Source organism: Chiloscyllium plagiosum, unplaced genomic scaffold (assembly GCF_037043375.1).
Source record: "Chiloscyllium plagiosum isolate Xiang-an unplaced genomic scaffold, Cpla_swu_hap1 HiC_scaffold_21, whole genome shotgun sequence".
NCBI lineage: Eukaryota > Metazoa > Chordata > Chondrichthyes > Orectolobiformes > Hemiscylliidae > Chiloscyllium > Chiloscyllium plagiosum.
Window position 1 is genome coordinate 71,404,195 of NW_028270159.1, and position 20,603 is coordinate 71,424,797.

Here is a 20,603-nt window from a genome sequence, read left to right on the forward strand (position 1 = left end):
TTCCTCACAAAACTACTGACACACGGCAAACTCTAGACACTTTCATGTCTCGTATCTTCTCGTTCTGTTTCTGTCCCTCTCACTCCTCCAGATTCCTCTTCATGTCTAGTCCCGAGATCATTGAGCTGTTTGATACAAATACAGACACATCGAGAAAGTGATCTTTATTTCAAAAGCAGAATCAGGGAATGTAAGCTGCGAGGGCTTGCTCACGGCAGGGCAATAAGGCACCACGGTTTCATGTCCTGATTATTGTATAGACTGATTCCACCAATGGGCACCATACCAGTTATTACCAATTAAAATCTTCCAATGAATACCGTGACTGACAGAAAGTAGCTTCGACCCCTTCCTCGCCGAGGGGCATTTTGCCAACAATGTCCTGTTCCTTCACAAACTGAGTTTTTCTCAGCTGGCCATGGATGCGTCGAGCACAGAAAATGCCCTTTGGCCCACGAAGTCTGTACATTCCAATACAGTCCCCTGAACTGTTCTTACCCCATTTGGCAGCACTTTGCTCAAAGGCTCAAACGAATTCAGCACTGTAAGTGTTCGACTATATGGGTCTTTCATGCTTTGAAGGTTTCTGCCTTTTCAATCATGACAGGCGGTTGGTTGCAGTTTTTCAAGCTTCCTTATCTGGGTTATATGCATTTTATTTCATCCTGCGATTTGAATTTCAAACAAAAAAGCAGAGAACAAACACACTTTCAGTTCACTCTCGACTCTCAATCACAGTCAGCAAAATGCTTAACTGCATGAGGAACTCACAGTGGATTTAACGCCCATCGCCTCAATCACTTGGCCACACCTGCAGAAGTACGCTACTACACTGGTTTCAAGTTCTCCCTCCCTGTGGAGCTGAGGGACAGGCAATCATTGTTAGGTTTGTTTGAATTGAATCACCACAGCTTCGACAGGGTAAAATGTCAGGATATGTTTGGTCTGTGTAATCAATCTCGATATTTCAAATTATCATTCATTTAGAAGCAAAGACAGAGATTGCAGGAGAAACTAAGCATGTTTGGCAGCATCTGGAGATAGAGAAATAGAGACAACGATTCAGAGCTTCTTCAGGAGTTTCTCAGAACTCTGTTTTTCTCACAGCGTCTTCCATTCCTGCCGAGTTCCTTGAGCAGTTTTTTGTTTTTTTGTCAGAGATTCCCAGCATCCGCAACACTTTACTAGCCATTAAACAATAATGGAACACATTTGTCGTTCCTCACTGGATAGGTTTTCCGATTGGGAGCATATTCCCCAACCTACTAAAAACACGAAACTGCACAGCAAAGGATTTGGATGGATAAGAACAGCGACCGCTCCATGCGTGGGAACACCCTATCGGTTACCAGCCAAACGAGAGAATTAATTACTCCACAGAGACTGGGGAGTTCCTTGTAGCAAGCCTCTTGCAGGATCTCATAAAGAAGACTGTTAGCGAATTCAAGAATTCGCCTGCCCTTCGTAGAATGACAATTTCCCTCGTTTGGTTTCACGTTTCCAAAATGAATACTGGGACATTCGTTGTGGAAAATGGGAACAGTCTGATCCCACGCCTTGCCGACACAGTCATGTCACCGGGAACCAGCTCTCCTAAAACCGGGACCGACTCCCTTCGTGCCTCATGACGGACATATTCCTGACGACGGTAAAAACCCCGGAACTGTGCAGCTGAAGAAAAAAGGATAGTGTGATTGTCGCTCCCTTCCTGGGTCGTGAGAGAACAGCACCTGTCAGTGAAGAGCCGAACGCACTGACTAACATCGCCACAGAGACTGATACGCCAACGGCGTCAATGATCTCCGAATGCAAGCTTTAGTCTGCTCCTCCCCCATGGAAAATGCTCCTTAATTAGCTTTACCTTTCGAAAATAAATCCTTGGAAATTCATTCTGAAGACAAGGGAATAGTCTGCTCCCATCCTCTAAAGACACAACCATGACACCAGGAACCAGTTCTCCTCCAACCGGGACCGTGTCTCTTCCAGCCTTTCAGTGTCTTGTCTGTGACCGTGTTTTCTCATTGTCCCGGAGCTGAAATGAGATTTGACGTCCTGACGTGCAGGAACGAGAATCTTTTCAATGTCACAGATCAGTTCATGTCCGGAGAGCATCAGAGTCAAAGCAATGGCCTCCACAAGCACAGAAAGATTTCTAACCTGTCTGTGCTCAGTCGAACAGTCCATCGTTCATTCGCCTCTGGATCCGCTTCCCAAGGAATATATAAAGATTCAAAAAACTCGAGACGCGGATTTCTGCTTTGCTTCTTGACAGTTTCCCCACCTGTCAATTGGCAACACTTTCCAAGAACCTCTTCACAACCCTCTGCTTTGCACTATGTCCAGAGATAAATAAACCTCACTTTGTGGAGAGTTTCCCGACTCTGGGAATGTTTTGTTTGGAGCAAAGACGTTTAATAGGAGATTTCTTGGGAATGTTTATAATGATGTGGGCGAACGCGGTGTGGATGGGCGCGTTGATGGCCAGGAGGAACTGCTGCCCCTGACCAGGGCAACTGACCAAAGGAGGAGAAGTGAAGACGTTTAATGGAAAACACAACTTGTATCTAATAAACTCAGTGAAACCTACATATAAACCATGTGTTTGTTGTTATCTGTGGATAGAGGAACAGAGCTAACGTTTTGAGTCAGATCCGTTTCTCGTTCAGAACACAAGTTTCCTGCATGTCAACAATTGAGCATACCTGAGAAAATGCCGAGTTGTTCAGACGGGTTTTCTGGAGTTGCAGGGATAACTCCCATTGATGAGAGATAGAGTGGATGGGAAGGATCGATTTCTATGAGCAGAGAGATTAACAATACGGCAATGGTCGAGTAACAAAGATGTTCTTGTATTTTTACAGCGCCTTTCAGCACCACTTCAGTCACAGGCACTGAAGTAACTTTGAAGTAGATGTGTCATTGCCAAAACTAAAGTGCTAATCAGGGCAGTTTGTTCAACCAAGGGTCAAAAAAGAGCACTCAGAACTGGCCTTAGAGACACCAGTGAGATTATGCTTTACTTTAAGCCTTTGTTCCTCTCTGGTTTATATCCAGAATAGTGCAGGACTGGAGGTTCTAATCTCAGGGGAAGGTGTTACCCACTAAGACACAGACGAGGAGGATGTTCTCACGTTCAGAGGGTAGCAAGTATGTAGAAGTATTTACATCAGATGTCCGGCAAGTCTCAGTATATTTAAGCCTTCAATTATCTCTCTATTAATAGCATGGAGCAAGTGGTAGAGTGAAATGTGCACAAATGTGCTGACAATTCACACTCGTGGGATGGCATATTATGTTGAGAACGTGGCATTTCGCACAGGCATATAGATAGGTTGAATGAATGGGGAATAACTTGTCAGATGCAGTTTCATGTTTGCATTATGAGATCATGCACTTTGGTCAGAGAAGTCAAAAGAAAGAACACTATTAAAATCGAGAGAAAGTAGAAGAAACGTGTGAGACAGAGGAATCTCATGCCTGACACAAACATGTTTAGTATCATATTCTTTCCCTGACAAAAAGGATGTCTTCCTTTCCGAATGTTCACAATGAAAGAGATGGTTTCCAAGGAAAGTAAAAACCCCTGAAACAAATAGCCTAATCGAAAACAAAGGAACGAATTGAGTCGTTCCAATGGACAACTTTGATGTTTTTGGGTCTCTAAAATTTGTTTATAATGAAGCTGGAAGTGGGAATTGGGGGAGCTGGGGAGTGAAAGTCAGGTCACCCATGATTACTGTCATCCTTCGTCTGTTTTCCTCATTATTTGTATGTTTTATTTCGCATTGTGGTTACTGTGAGTGCGCTTGTAAACCACACCGCTGGTGACTTGTTTCCCAGACAGTTCTTCAACACGACTCGGAAGAATTCAACATTCTTTTCTCCTGAATCTAGGTAATCTCTAAACACTGTGCAAATATCACCAGAACCTCGACATTTTCCACGCCTGTCTGCCTTCTTGCAATATCAATTGATCCATCACTGTGCTCCTGTTGCACAAATCAAGAACGAACCAAACCGCATCAATTGCATCGAGGCTGCGAGCGCAGATAACTGCAGCCGCTCCCCAGAGTACTGGCCCCTGTGTGATCACAGAAGCACACATTGTACAGCCAGGAAACTCAACATAATTACAGTGCCAGAGGCCGTGCCAGGAACGGCACCTGAGAAACAACAGAAACACTCTTTTGAGCTACGGACCTGGTTATATTTCTCAATCAGCAATCGAAGTTTACATTGGTTATATCAACTGATCCCTCACTCAAGGAACCAACAACTGCTGCAAACGGAGGGGGAAATGAGGGCTTTAGATACTGGACATCAGAGTCGAGAGTGCGGTGCTGGAAAACACAGCAGGTCAGACAGCATCTGAGGAGCAGGAGAATTGATGCTTTGGGCATGTGCCTGATGACTTGCTCATGCCAGAAACGTCCATTCTCCTGCTTCTTGGATGCTGCCTAACCTGCTGTACTTTTCCAGCAATACCGTCTCCATTGCTGCAGATTGTCATACAATCCAAGCTTCCAGCCGCAGAATCAGCAACACTCAGTGTAATGAGTCAACCTATTGGGGATACCTGGCAGGGGTGTTTAGTGTCAAGTAGATCTTCATGAATGCGTGTCGTGAATTCTCTGTCCTGTATAATGTTCCCTGCTCTCACTACGTGCAACATTGTTTGACCATATTTGTATTGTACATGATGGGTATTGGGTCCAATGTTCTGGTGAGTTGTTGTCTAAATGTGGCTTTCGGTTTATATTCTCTAATAAATCCGAGTAGTCAAAGGCTGTCCGTTCCGAGACATTTTTTCTTGATGTTTTGGGTCTTGGCATGCCCTCCTAACGTTATTTGTCTGCAAGGAATTTGAGGGAATATCTATTGTTGCAAAGCATTTCTGGAGGATCCAGAAAACACCACAATCAGTTGTACAGAGTGGCAATGCATAGACATGAAGAGGTCAACAAATTCGACCAGAACAACACAACAATAATTGGACAATAGTGGGCAGCCAGAGATTTTCTAGAATGACGAGACTCATCCAATGACTCCATCAAAGAACATGTTGACCTGGACATAACATACCGGGACCTGCAATGAACGACACGAAGCAGCAACTGAAAGCAGTGGGAAGGAAATCACACCAATTCGTAACGCTACAGGACAGCAGAGCTTCATAAGAGTCTCATTAGCCTTGAGGATGTCACCGAGAAAGGGCAGGAAACTGCTGCAAACTAACTTCCCAACACTATCGAACATCCACACACCATCTGCAAACTTCACTGGAACTACAAATCTTTACACAAAGCTTGAAACCCTGAAACAGTCAGGGCCGTCCCAGCGGAAAATGAACCCTTGCATCCCACATGACAGCTGAGGATACGAAACGCCATCATCCAGTGGTCGTCAGAGCGAACTGCTCTTGCAAGCTACTTGTGCGTGCTCTTGTCAAAATAACTGCTTGGTTATCCTCATCCAATTTTTCATCGTTTGACATTGTGTGCGTTTAACATTAAAAACTTACATCTGAATATCTCTGAATTTTCTGAGAATTTCTGCCGTTCCAACACTTAGAGACAGTGAGTTCCAGATTCCAACCACTCGTTGTCTGATAACGTTTTTTATGTGCAGCTCCCCAAACCTTTTTACTCTTATCTTAAATCTATGGCTCCTTGGTGATTGATCCCTCCATCAAATGTTTCGTTAAGTGTACATAATCCATACTGCTCATCATTTCGTACATCTCAACACTGTCTCATCTCAATTTCCCCTTCTTTCAGAAAAACAACGCCAGTCTTCTAAACTCTTTAATAGTTGAAGTTCTTCAATCCAGATAATATATTGGCAAATCACTTCTGCATCGTTTCCACAGTTGTCATATCACTGCTATAATGTGAATTGCAAAATTATACACAATACTCTAGCGAGAGACAAATGATGACTTGAAATAAATGTGGGGAGATCAGAGACATTGGTCTTTTCCAATAAAGTCATTCCCTCGATACTGTTCTGTGCCCTTTTCATGAACCCAATGCTCCAATGATCTCTGATCCATGCAAATAAAACACTATACGTGAGGATTCAAAACCCAACCACATTGTCTAATAGCATTAAGTGGCTTAATGGTCCTGACGGTGATATTGGGTGACGTTCACCTAACAAGAGTCACAGCTACAGCACAGACTTAACGGTATCAATGTGAAAGTGAATGTTAATTTTTCCAATGGCCCAGTGACATGGGAGGAGGGATGGAAAGGGGGAATAGTGATTGTTAAAGGGAGAAAAATCTCCGAGATTGGGTGCTGAGAGTAGCGGCTTGAAGCATTAAAACGAACACCTGAGTAAGTATTTTCAACTTAAAATTGATTGTGTCCTTTCTGCGTTTGTTTTGCACAGGTTATGTGGAGTAACATGGAACAATTGCTCATTACAGATACTCGGATTTGAATGGAGGTTGCTTGACCACAACGCAGAGGACGAACCACTATTCGATTACATGAAAAAAACAAAATACAAAAAGCTTTTAATGCAATGGCAGAGGTAGACAAGGAACCGCATCACATGCACAACAGGAAAGCCCAGTGAGACTGGATTGAATCGTCACCTTCGATGTCCCCAGTGGCTGTGGAGATTCCATCATTGAGAAGTTGAAGATTGAATTCGACAGATTTCAATAAAAGATTAAATGTACAGGCGAGAGTTCACAAATATTGTTGAAATATCGGTTTCAATAAACATGAAGTTTCACATCGTAACTTTACCCGTGCCGTGAGACGGAATAAACTATTATTGCACACTCACATCACACCGGTTCCCAGGTCTGGACTCAGTGAAACTGTGTACGCAGTGGCGAAGATTCGATTGGAAATTGAGAGTGGGACGAACGAGTGGATATCTACTTTGCCTGCCAGTGACAAACTCCGTGAGCATGCAGTCCTACCGTGAAGGTAGAGAGGCGCGAGAAACGCCGAGGCTGGGAGCTCCAAACTCGCTCGGTGAAACTTCTGTTGATATGGCGCAGAGGGCATTGGGTCGTGGGAAAAGATCCTGAGCTATTTTAATCTGAATTGAAATGATTTGATTAGATTCACTGCAGGATGAAAACAGGCCCTTCGGACCAACATGTTCACTACAACCCTCCGAAGATCAACCCACCCCAACTCTATGTTTACCCCTGCCTAATGCACCTAACATTATGGACAATTTAGCATGACCAATTCACGTGATGTGCATATCTTTTAGATTGTGGGGGGTACCGGAATACACGGAGGAAACACATACAGACACAGGGAGAACGTGTAAACTCCACACAGACAGTCGTCCGAGGCTGGAATCGGACCTGGGACCCGGGTGCTATGAGGCAGCCATATGAACCAATGAGCCAACGTGCCACACATTTGCTCACTGAATTGGCGCCCGCAGCCCTCTACATCAACTATCCACAAAGAATCACCACTCTCTGACTGAAGATATTCCTCCACGTCTCATTTCCAAATTGTTATCGCTTCACTTTGTCTCTGTGCCCTCGGGTTCTAGTGTGTCATAGTGGGTGAAACATCTTTGCCACATTGGCTCTGCACAGGCCTCTCAGCACTCTGTAAATTTCAAATAAACTGAGTCATTGACTCAGACATCATTGAAACAGACCGCTGTTCCAATCAGTCCATGCTACCATTTACCGAAACTAACGTAGTACCATCTACGTGAACTGGGCCCATATCTCTCTTAACATGTCCTATTCATGCACTTATCTAAGTGTCTTTTAAATGTTGTAACTTTATCCACATTCCTACTTCCTCTAGAACTTTGCACAGGAAACATACCTTGTAAAGTAAAACAAAGTGAACCTCGTGTCCTTTTTTCACTTTTGTCCTCACACCTTAAAAATACGCCCACTAGTCCTGAAATACCCCAAAGAAGGAAAGCACCGTTGCAGTTGAGCTAATCTGTACCCCTCAGGATTTAAAAAAAAACATTTATACGGTAAACGTCAACCTCCTGTGCACCTTTGAAAGAAGTCCCAGCCAATCCAGCCTCCCCTTACAGCTCAATCCATTCATTCCTAGCAACATACTGGTAAATCTCTTCTTAACTCTGTCCAGCTTAATATTCTTTTTTGTCCGACTTGGAAACCAGAACATAGACACAATACTACAGAAGATGCCTCGCCAACATCCTGCAGAACCTCAGGATAACGTCCCAACTTCAACACTGACCAACGCATGAAAGCGTTCTAACAGCATTTTAACGAAGCTGACGATGTGTGTCACGACTTCCAAAGTTCATTCCGTGACCTATTCACGTGTGTATTGCGCAGGACCATTCAAAGCAGTACTTGTAATTGTACAAGTGCTACATCCCTTTATAATTCAAACTGCAGTACGTTACATTTGTTCAAGATAATTTCTCTTTACCATTCATTTAATCATATACCCGAATGATCAATGTCTCTTTTAATCTTCTATAACCTCAGATAACCTTCTCTGTCGACTGTACCACCATGGAGAGTTGTAGCGTCCCTCAGCACAGAAACTGGTACATACTGATCATAATGCCGGTCCACATTAACCGCATTTCTCTGCACTTGGACCATATCATTCTAATTCTTTGCTATCCATGTATTTGTCCAAAAGCCAAAGACTTATGTTGTCATCTCATGAAATGCATGTCGCTCATGTTAGTGTCAACCACAAACCGATGGTCCCTGCCTTCCATATTGTCATCTAAAACATTTACATCAGTCACAAACAAAGGAGACATCACTGATCCCTGTGTAACACTGCTGCTCACAAGCCTCCAGTCTGATAAACAACACACCAAAATCTCACCCTTTCTCTTGTTGTTAATTGAATTTTGTATCCAATTTGCAAACTCACTGTGAACCACATCTGATCTAACTTTACTCGTTAGTCTTCCATGTTGAATCTAGTTAAACTCTTTCCTAAAGCCTAAGTAAGCAAAGATATTTGTTCTTGCCTCATCAATCCTCTTGCCTACTTGATCAAAACCTCACAAATTTGTGAGACCCAATTTCCACCTCACTAAACCATACTGATGATCCCCTCTTTTTCCTGGATTCTGAAAATGCTATCTTCCAAAACCACCTCAAAAAACTTGCGAACCATCAATTTCAAACTCACAAGCCTGGAGATTCCAGTCTTTTCCCTGTATCCATTCTTCAACAAGGTTCGTCAATATCCAGTCATTTTAAATCACACCCATATTTAGAGATGACACAATTATTTCAGCAAGGAGTCTTGCAATTTCCGCGCTTACCTCCCATAATGCTTTGGGATTCAGTACAAACACAGGGTAAACCTCGATGCTAATTGAAACCAGCAACACATAAAAATATTTACCCGTGCTGTAATCTGTCAAAATTCGATAGTCAAAACGTTTCGCAAAGGTCACGATTTAAAGGAAAATATCAACTTTATTCTTTATGTCTAACAGAGAATGAAAACTAACAACTATTTACAACTAGTTTCTCTTAAACCCATCTTTTACCTTCCACTCCGCAATAATATTCCGATTCTAAAAAGATTCCCAATAATGATTTAAAAAGTAATCATGGTTCAAAACCACTGAGCTTTTTCAAGTTTCCTTTTGTGGATTTTTCTGCGAAGATGCTCTCCAGGTTTTCCTCGATGTTCTGCCATGCAAACACATTTCCAGGAAGGTACATTTCTAGGATCTCTTGAGCTGGACGTCTCTGACGCAGTCCTAGCTGTTGAAAATGTCCTGATTTATACCCCAGAACATCGGATTATTTCATTGGCTTTAATATTATCAAAATGTGAAGTTCACACCTGATTTTGATTTCGGATCTTGATTCATAATTTAAGCTGATGGCAAACCAGCTCTGCTGGCTTTTTCGAACAAATGCCACATTGTTCCCTTGGTCAGATCAGGTTGTTCTGTGTCCTTGCAAGCTTTTCAACTCTTCTTTTTCACACCACGTTCATAACAATGCACTGGTCCAGGGTCTGGAGTTTTATACGCCTTTTACATTTTCTGAGATGTCCAGCAATTATTTTCCTGTAATATGAAATGTTTATCAGTATGTATTTCCATGATTTCTGTAGCCTCCTTAAGTCTAACATATCCTTGGCGAACAAAATTCCCAAACTGAGCTGTTCCACCTTGCTTGAATCCCTCTAAACACTTTCTCTTCGTCTAAACGTCCAAATGTCTTATAAAATAATGTAGCATTACCTCTAGGTACCAGTTGCTCTAGCAGTTGATTCCATGTGCAAGCCATCCTCTGTGTGAAAAGGATGTCTTGTCATTCTATGTAAATCTTATGAGGTCTGGACTCCTGGATCCAAGGGAAAACGAACTGTGCTGTTCGCCTTATCGAGAACACTCTTGATTTTATGAATCTCTATAAAGTCATCTTTGACCTCCGATGCTGCAGTACGAGAAGGCAAAGCCTGCTCGTTGTATTAAAAATCCAGTCCTGAGAACATGTAGACTCTTTGTTGCATGAGGCCAGACAGAGTCGAATGCAATCCAGCCGCTAGAAACATCACCGAATCTCAAATTATTGATGCTTGGTCAAATAGTTTCGGAAAAGGTATCGTCCTCTTCACATATGTAGAGTGAACATTGGTCTCGCTGTCTCCACAATAAAAAATGACGTGAAAAATTCATTTAATGCCTCTTCCATCTGCTGAGCTCAAAAGCAATGTCAACCTCCTTGATCTTTCAGGTAATATTTCTCGGGTTGTTCTCTTGCCAGATATGTACTTGTAGACCCTCTTTGGGTTATCTTCAGCCCTGGCAGATTAAATTATTTCATATCCCTTCTTTTCTTCCTGGTCTGCACTTTATTGAAGTCCCCACAAGAAATTCACTTGAACCCTGTTGTATCTCTGATATAGGATTCTCTTTCGTTTTGCTTTGTTCCTCAACACCTTTATTCAACAATGGTCACATCTTGTGAGTGTCCAGCCTGACAAATTCAGCTCAGGTTGACAGCATATCTGCCACTGGGAAAATGTTAATCTATGATTAAAGTTGGAATAACAGAGCATTAGAAATGCATTACAGAATAAAATGGATTCCGCATAGCTTTGTGCTGACGAAATCAGACCTAACACGTTTACAAGTATTTTCAGATCGTAACAAGCACAATACATAAAGGGGAATGCAGTAAATGGAATATATCTGAATTTCTAAAATTATTCTGAACTGTGTTTTATACGATAGCACTTCACAAGCATAGAAGCATAAACCAACGCATTTGGGGGTATGTATTAGTCGAGGATTGGGGAATGAATGGAGAGGCGAGGTAATAAGGGCATTTTCATGATAGTAAATTGTAACTTTCAGATTCCCGGAGCCAACAATATTGGTGCCACAGTTGTTGACAACATGAACTAATCACCTGTACAACATAAGTTAATGTACTGTTGCTCAGTTTGGAGATGTCACAAAATAGATATGGAAGCAAGTAATGAGAGCGGCACCGCAACGTTGTGGACGGACAGAATCAGGACAAACAAGTGGACAAAAACGTAGCAGCATATAAAATGCAGAAAAAAGATGTTTATGCGTTTTGGCAGATATAAATATTAAGTGGGGAAATACACAGCACAAAGCATCAGCAACCAGAACATTTCGCTTCCTTGTACATGAAATATGAAAAGTTAGAATCCGGTTTCAGCAGGTAATCGGGAAGTCAAATAATTTTGTTTCACTTTATTTAAACGGAATGGGGACATATGTTTTTTTTTTCAAAATACACATGGCATTAGTCAGATCAGAGCTGGATTAATGTGAACAAAGTTAGTCCCCCTATTTTAGGAATAGTAGTTCAGGGAAATTTAACACAAATCATCCTGGATATGGGAGGATATTCTCGGGAGATGAAACTGAGAATATTGCCCCTGTACCCATTGGAGTGTAGAATAATGTAACAAGACTTTACTGAGATACATTAGATTATGAGGGACATGATAGGATAATTTAGGAGAGAATGATTCGCCTTGTCTGAGAATCGAAGACCAGAGATCATAGTCTCAGAGTAAGTAGTAACCTATTTAAGAAAGATATGGAGGAATTTCTTTCTCTTCGAGCCGACTGAATATGTGAAAGTATTTACTGCAGGCCGCTCTAGAAATTGGCAGCTCAGTGTATCCAAGATTACACTGAGATTAGGGAGGGTGGTAATAAAGGAGGGGGGGTGGCGTTGCTAATTAGAAATGGTATAACAGCTGCAGAAAGGCAGTTCGAGGGGGATCTGCCTTTGGAGGTAGTATGGGCTGAAGTCAGAAATAGGAAAGGAACAGTCACCTTGTTGGGTGTTTACTATAGGCCCGCCAATAGCAGCAGAGATGTGGAGAAACAGATTGGGAAACAGATTTTAGAAAAGTACAGAAGCCACAGGGTAGTAGTTATGGGCGATTTCAACTTCCCAAATATTGATTGGAAGCTCTTTAGATCAAGTAGATTGGATGGGCCGGTGTTTGTGCAGTGCTTCCAGGAAGCTTTTCTAACTCAGTATGTACATTGTCGGACCAGAGGGGAGGCCATATTAGATTTGGTACTCGGTAACAAACCGGGACAAGTGATGGTCTTGTTCGTGGGTGAGCATTTTGGTGATGGTGACCACAATTCTGTGACTTTCACATTGGCTATGGAGAGATATAGGTGCATGCAACAGGGTAGGTTTTACAATTGGGGGAAGGGTAAATACGATGCTGTAAGACAGGATCTGAGGAGCATAAGTTGGGAGCATAGGCTGTCAGGGAAGGATGTCGTGGAAATGTGGAACTTTTTCAAGGAACAGATACGACGTGTCCTTGATATGTATGTACCTATCAGGCAGGAAAGAAAGTGTCTTGTGAGGGAACCTTGGATGACGAGGGAGCTTGAATGTCTTGTAAAGAGGAAGAAGGGGGCTTACATAAGGTTGAGGAAACAAGGTTCAGACAGAGCATTGGAGGGATACAGGATTGCCAGAAGGGAGCTGCAGAAGGGACGAGGAGAGCTAAGAGAGGGCATGAAAAATGTTTGGCGGATAGGATCAAGGATAACCCCAAGGCATTTTATGCGTATGTGAGAAACATGAGAATGACGAGAACGAGGGTAGGTCCAATCAAGGACAGTAGTTGGAGACTGTGTATTGAGTCAGAAGAGATAGGAGAGGTCTTGAATGAGTACTTTTCTTCAGTATTTACAAACGAGAGGGACCGTATTGTTGAAGAGGAGAGTGTGAAACGGACTGGTCGGCTAGAGGAGATACTTGTTTGGAAGGAAGATGTGTTGGACATTTTGAATAACTTGAGGATAGACAAGTCTCCCGGGCCTGACGGGATATAGCCTCGGATTATGTGGGAAGCAAGAGAGGAAATTGCAGTACTGTTGGCAATGATCTTTTCATCTTCACTGTCAACAGGGGTGGTACCAGGGGACTGGAGAGTGGCGAATGTTGTGCCCCTGTTCAAAAAAGGGAATAGGGATAACCCCGGGAATTACAGGCCAGTTAGTCTTACTTCGGTGGTAGGCAAAGTAATGGAAAGGGTACTGAGGGATAGGATTTATGAGTATCTGGAAAGACACTGCTTGATTAGGGACAGCCAGCACGGATTTGTGAAGGGTAGGTCTTGCCTTACAAGTCTAATTGAATTCTTTGAGGAGGTGACCAAGTATGTGGATGAGGGTAGAGCAGTGGATGTAGTATACATGGATTTTCGTAAGGCATTTGATAAGGTTCGAGGAGAAAGTGAGGTCTTCAGATGCTGGAGATCAAAGTTGAAACTTTATTGCTGGAACAGCACAGCAGGTCAGGCAGCATCCAGGGAACAGGAGATTCGACGTTTCAGGCACAGGCCCTTCTTCAGGAATCTTCAGGAATTTGATAAGGTTCCCCATGGTAGGCTTATGCGGAAAGTCAGGAGGCATGGGATAGAGGCAAATTTGGCCAGTTGGATAGAAAACTGGCTAAAAGGTCGAAGTCAGAGAGTGGTGGTAGATGGTAAATATTCAGCCTGGAGCCCAGTTACAAGTGGAATTCCGCAGGGATCAGTTCTGGGTCCTCGGCTGTTTGTAATTTTTATTAATGATTTGAAAGAGGGAGTCGAAGGGTGGGTCAGTAAATTTGCAGATGATACGAAGATTGGTGGAGTTGTGGATAGTGAGGAGGGCTGTTGTCGGCTGCAAAGGGACTTAGATATGATGCAGAGCTGGGCTGAGGAGTGGCAGATGGAGTTCAACCCTGCCAAGTGTAAGGCTGTCCACTTTGGAAGGACAAATAAGAATGCGGAATACAGGGTTAACAGTAGGGTTCTTAGTAAGGTGGAGGAGCAGAGGGATCTTGGGGTCTATGTGTATAGATCTTTGAAAGTGCCACTCAGGTGGATAGAGCTTGTAAGAAGGCCTATGGTGTATTAGCGTTCATTAGCAGAGGGATTGTATTCAAGAGTCGTGAAGTGATGTTACAGCTGTACAGGACTTTGGCTAGGCCACATTTGGAGTACTGTGTGCAGTTCGGGTCGCCTCACTTTAGGAAAGATGTGGAAGCTTTGGAGAGGGTGCAGAGAAGATTTACCAGGATGTTGGCTGGAATGGAGAATAGGTCGTAAGAGGATAGGTTGAGAGTGCAAGGCCTCTTCTCATTGGAACGGAGAAGGATGAGGGGTGACTTGATAGAGGTTTATAAGCTGATCAGAGGAATAGATCGAGTAGACAGTCAGAGATTTTTTTCCCCGGGTACAACACAGTGTTACAAGGGGACATAAATTTAAGGTGAAGGGTGGAAGGTATAGGGGGGATGTCAGGGGTAGGTTCTTTACCCAGAGAGTGGTGGGGGCATGGAATGCACTGCCTGTGGGAGTGGCAGAGTCAGAATCATTGGCGAACTTTAAGTGGCAATTGGATAGGTACATGGATGGGTGCTTAAGCTGGGACAAATGTTCGGCACAACATCGTGGGCCGAAGTGCCTGTTCTGTGGTGTATTGTTCTATGATCTATGTTCTATCTAACAATTCACGAATGAAAAATAATTAGAAATTTAATTTGATCAAAAGTCATTCCAATATTTAGATGAATTGCATTTTTTAATAACAAATGTAGGTAATTAGCTGACTAATGAATAATTGGAAGTGACATATGTTCACTTTACAGATGAAGAATGCGACATTTTTCTCTCCTTGTAACACAGCAGAATAACAATGTGAATGTCAGAAATGTTTGAATCAAGCTCTTCCGAACAAAAAACTGATCACTTACGATCACTTAGCCTTATCACCTTTAAGGCCACAACATTCTCAAATATTTTCCAGGAATTTAGAAACAGCAGAACTAGTTAATTTCTTGTCTTGGGAACCCGAAGAGAATAAACAGCAGATACTGTGAATAAGTCATTCAATGCGAGCATTCGACTGAAGACAACATTCCTTTTTAAAAATGTTCAACTTTCAGAAATTCAAAATTTATTGTCATTGTTGAATGAAACAATAAGGAGATGCTGATGCTTTTTCGTTGGTTTTTCTTGCATGAAAAATCCTTAAGTCTTATTGTGAATACAAACACAAGAAGTGTTAGCATTGAAGTGAAATAGATTTACATTAATACAACTATGTTTCAACAGGTAAAATAAAAATGGGTTGTTACAATGATTGAGAGATTGTACACTGCAATGCATTTGAAGAATTAACATGATTCAATATTTCAAAAGCACTTTGCTGTGATGTCGATTTGATGCTTATTAAGATCAGTAAACTAAGGAATAAAACATAGTAGCTAGCTTTACGTATTAAAGAAAGAAATGAGACATTCAGTGATTATTGACAAATTTCTTTTCTGAACTTAAAAATATATGCAATATAAAACTTGCAAATTTCTTTCCAATTGATTCCTTGTAGAGATGGCACGTTGATTCATATTATAATCAAAGTGTCAGAATTAAAAAGAGAATTAATAGATCATGAAAATGAGCATGAAACTAAACAAACAATGAAGTCACTGCAGTGTGGTATATAAAGCGATTGTAATAATTGTGCCATTATTGTACAATGATGAATAATGTTGGAATTGAAACAACAAAAAATTCTACTTCTTTTCTTACAATGCAATGAAAGCAATACTCATTTTGTAGCGCATATGATTAGAAAAAGCAGTCTTTTAATATGACATACAGTGAAGACTAACCTTTTTGCAAATATGTAAGAAGTTCATAAATTCAAAATGCAGCGTTTGTTGAATTTGCAACAAAAATGGTTATAATTTGAATTGTCTCTTGCACACTCACAACAGAAGAGGAGCTTAAAGATTGTTAGAATAGTTAAAAAAGTGTTTCCAGTGTTATTGTATTACAGTCAATATCCATGATAAATTAGAATTATTGTTTTAAACAACATAAATCGTCGTTAACAACTGAACTGAAATATCAGACATCAAATGCACTTACTGCATGGACGAGTAAACAAATGCTTACTGTTGTCATTAGTCTCAGGAACAATAAGATACTCAAGTTATTCCACTGAACAGTAATCAGCTGATGATGAATATCTTTGTGTCGTTTTATGTGCACTGTTTTGTGTGAACATTGACTTCAAGAAAATTGGGATATTTACATGAATTAGGAATAGATTTATAACGGGGTGTTAAGGATCTTATTTAAGATTAGACTTTTTTAATAGCTGATAGAATTGCTGAGCAAAATACACTTCAGACATCATGCAATAAATGAGATAAGTGATTGTGAGATACGAAGTTCAGTCACGTCAAAAACTTCAGTCCGGAACAAGACCTGAATCAGTAGTATCGTTTATTACGCTGTTGCAAGAGGGGTGTGGTGTCCACTGTCCACAAGACACACACACACACTGAATTTAACGAGTATACAATATTTATGAAATTCGTTTCTCCTCCCTCCTCCCATTGCTCCTTCACTGTTTACAAATATTTCTAATCTAAACCTGGCTGTTTATCTCTGAACTCATCCGGCCTCGTCCATGACAAAATGTTTAACTCTGCCCTCACAAGGCCGTTTGACCACCTCCCTCGGTGGTCTTATTGTTATTTATCCTTCTTCACTGCCATCTGTTTACGTGCTAACCAAAGCAATATTTCCTTTTATTCTTTATTTACACTTAGCCTGATGATCTTTTGTTTTCTTTTCGTTTCTGCTGGAGCGGGAAACAGATGCTTGTAACTGTTTGTACAGGCATGTCTCGCTTAACCTACACCCCCTCCCCTCACAGCATCTTATCTATTTGACTGTAACATCTACCATTATTTGCAGACACATTTCATTCTTTTATGCACATTTTAGCTAATGCAAAAGCAATTATATATTTCCTTCACATAGTTTTCATTCTTGTTAACACAGCTCTTGGCTGAAACAATTATACACTGGTGCGAGTTCATTTACCTTGAATAAACAATTATAATTGCAGAAGTAACACTGTTTTGCATATATCCCACAATGATAAATATGCAAAGTCAATTTTCAAATGAATGCACTTGGATATTTTCACAGCAGTTCGATCTGACATTCTACATAAATAGGTGAGTGGAAAACTAAAACAAATTTCACATAATTCATAAACAGTTCAATAACTAAAAATTGATAAATAAAAGGAATTGGCATTTGTTTATTTTACTGAACAAGAAATTTGTTTTTTTTCTCTTCATTGTTATAGCACGGGCGCATCTAGTTCTATGTGCTGTTTGAACTCAGCTCTTCAGAACAAAACAAAATCAATGAATATCATTTCTATGTATATTTCATCTGAATGACTACAACATTCTCAAATATTTTGCAACGAATAATGATTGAGTGGAATTAGATACATTCTGTTATTAGTGACCTGAACAAAATAAATAGCAAATACTGTGATTATTGGAATGAACAACAGATGAAAGCTAATCTAATTTTGAACTGAATGGCAATTCAATTGATTCTTAGGTATTTTCTAATCAACATTCAGAGCTGCTCTGGCACAACTCTGTGCAAGATGGGAATTGAAACTGCACCTCCTGGTCTGGTAACAGAGAGACTATCAGAGCTGCACAACATTCCTTCATAATGTTCCCAATCAGGCTGGACAGATGTATAATCATATGCTCACTGTGGTTACTCAAGTGAAAATTAATCAGATGTTTATTGTGATAATTGGATTGGAATTAAATGGATGGATCCTGTGTGTAATATACTGAAAATTAAATAGTAATTTATAATAATGATGGGAGTTAACAGATGTCTTAATTAAAAATGATTTTTATGATAATTTGCAGAATGACAACTTGACAGAATTGTGTGATTACTGTAAATTGATAAACAAAAATGAATACAATCATTCTATCTGTTCATAACAGTTGCTCATTTTACGAAATGCAAAGTAAAATCTTTTTGTTCTTCACGTAAATTGGAACAAAATGATGAATTGGTCAGTCAGTGTGACTATTCAGCTGAAGACAACTTTCATGTATGATTTCTAAGAAGCCACCATTTCCTGTGATTGTTTAATGAAACAAGAAAGATGTCAATCCTTTTTTTGTGTACTTCAAAAAAATTCATCGGAATTTAAATAATTTTGCACATGAAAAATATTCAACCATTATTGTGATGTTAACATTGTAGAGAATTACACTCAAATCATTTCAAAAGTGTTTCCAAGTTTAAAATGAAAAGCAATGTTCACAATGATTGAGAGATTTTACATTGACATGTCCTTGTAATAGTTATTATATGGAACCATAATTCCACAGTTACATCCTTTGCCAAATTGAACAATTATTAGATATTAGCAACAAATTGATTTTGAAACTACTATTAATGAATTTAACAATAACGAGATATCACATCTTACTATTCCACTGAGTAATGTGCAGAAATGAAGAGAAATATTGCAGTGTAAAGTAACTGGTGTTCTCTGAATATCAATGACTGTGATTACTGTGATCTTTCAAATGAACAAAAGTCAGATATTTACAAAGGATGTCGCAAGGGCAGTTATTGGTCTTTTCTGGGTGTATTGGCCGGACCAAACAGGTTTTTATATTGTAGCATTCACAATAAGAAATTTGGAAGATATTAAAAACACATTAACTTAGACTTCATAACAAGCACAATGTGCTGTGTAATTATTATAATTGTTCATTGTTTCTAGAATATTGATTGTTAAATTAACTTAATATTTTGAAAGCACTTTGCTCTGACGTCGATTGCGTAATAATTAAGATTGATAAACAGAAAATTAATATATAAAAAGTCGCTTTAATAATTCTAAAAAAAAACTCAGCAACAATTGACACAGTTCAACCTTGGGGATGTTTGGTGAGTCATATTTATTTACTTAATTTTTATCATGATAAATGTTTAGATATCTATGTAAGAATAAGGAAGATAATAATTAGACGGGAAAGTGAGTACTATTGTGAACAAAAGGTCGAGTTAATGACATTTGGGTCAGATAATTATTTTGCTCAAAATGACTGATAATTACGTGATTATTGTTCATTGACAACTAATGCTGAAAGTAAAAGAAACAGATTCTAACATTTCCAAAGCAGATTTTTTTTTCTCATAATAAAATTAAAATACAAATCATTTTAGAGGTCACATGATTTGAAAAACTGTCATTTAATGTGATATTTGAGATGAAGAATCGTTCTTTGTGCCCTAAATTTAAAATTTAGTGTTATTTGAGCTAAAGAACAGATGGGTGTACCTACATTGTTTTCCTCACACAAAATAAGTAAAGTCAACAACATTTTTAAGTTTCGTAGAGTTGATTAGCAAAATGCATTGAAGCTATCATGCACGAAGTGAGATAAGTGAGAGAGAGACAAATTAAATGTTCAAATGAGCACGTCGATATTTTGAAAGCATATCAATCTTAAGAATTATGAATAGGTAGATGGAAAATAAAAACAAATTCCTGATAATTCATGAATGAATAGTAATAAGAAATTTAATTTGTTCAAAGCACATAACAATATTTAGATGAATTGCAATATTTAGTTACAATTGTAGGTGATCAACTGACCAATGAATAATATGAAGTTGCGTTTGGTTATTTTGCTGAAGAAAAATTTCCACTGTTTATTTTTTTCATCTTTATACTACTGGAGAATAAGGAGTTATGTGCTTGAAATGTCTGAACTAGGTTCTTTCAAACAGAAAAAAAACCAGTGAGTATCATTTCTTAGACTCTTCCAACCTTAAGATTTCAACATTCTCAACTACTTTTCAAAGGAATTTCGAACCACCAGAATTAGATGCATCGTTTTATTAGTGACCTGAAGAAAATAAGTAGTAGATATGGTGATGATTGAAATGCACAGCAGATTGAATTATATTTCATGTTGTTTTGAAAAGCAGTTCAGTCTATGCTCAGGTATTTTCTCAGGAATATTTGGAGCCGCTCTGACACATCTCTGCTGAAGATGGGAATTTAAATCATTCCTCCAGATCTTGTCGCAGAGACACTGTCAGAGCTCCACAAGGACCCTTCATAATTCCCCACCCCCACGCCCCCCCCCCCCCGGAAAGGTAGGACCATAGTCACATGCTTACTGTGGCAACACAAATGAAAATGAATCAGATGTTTATTGTAATAATTTGTATGGGAATTAATTACATATTTCCTGT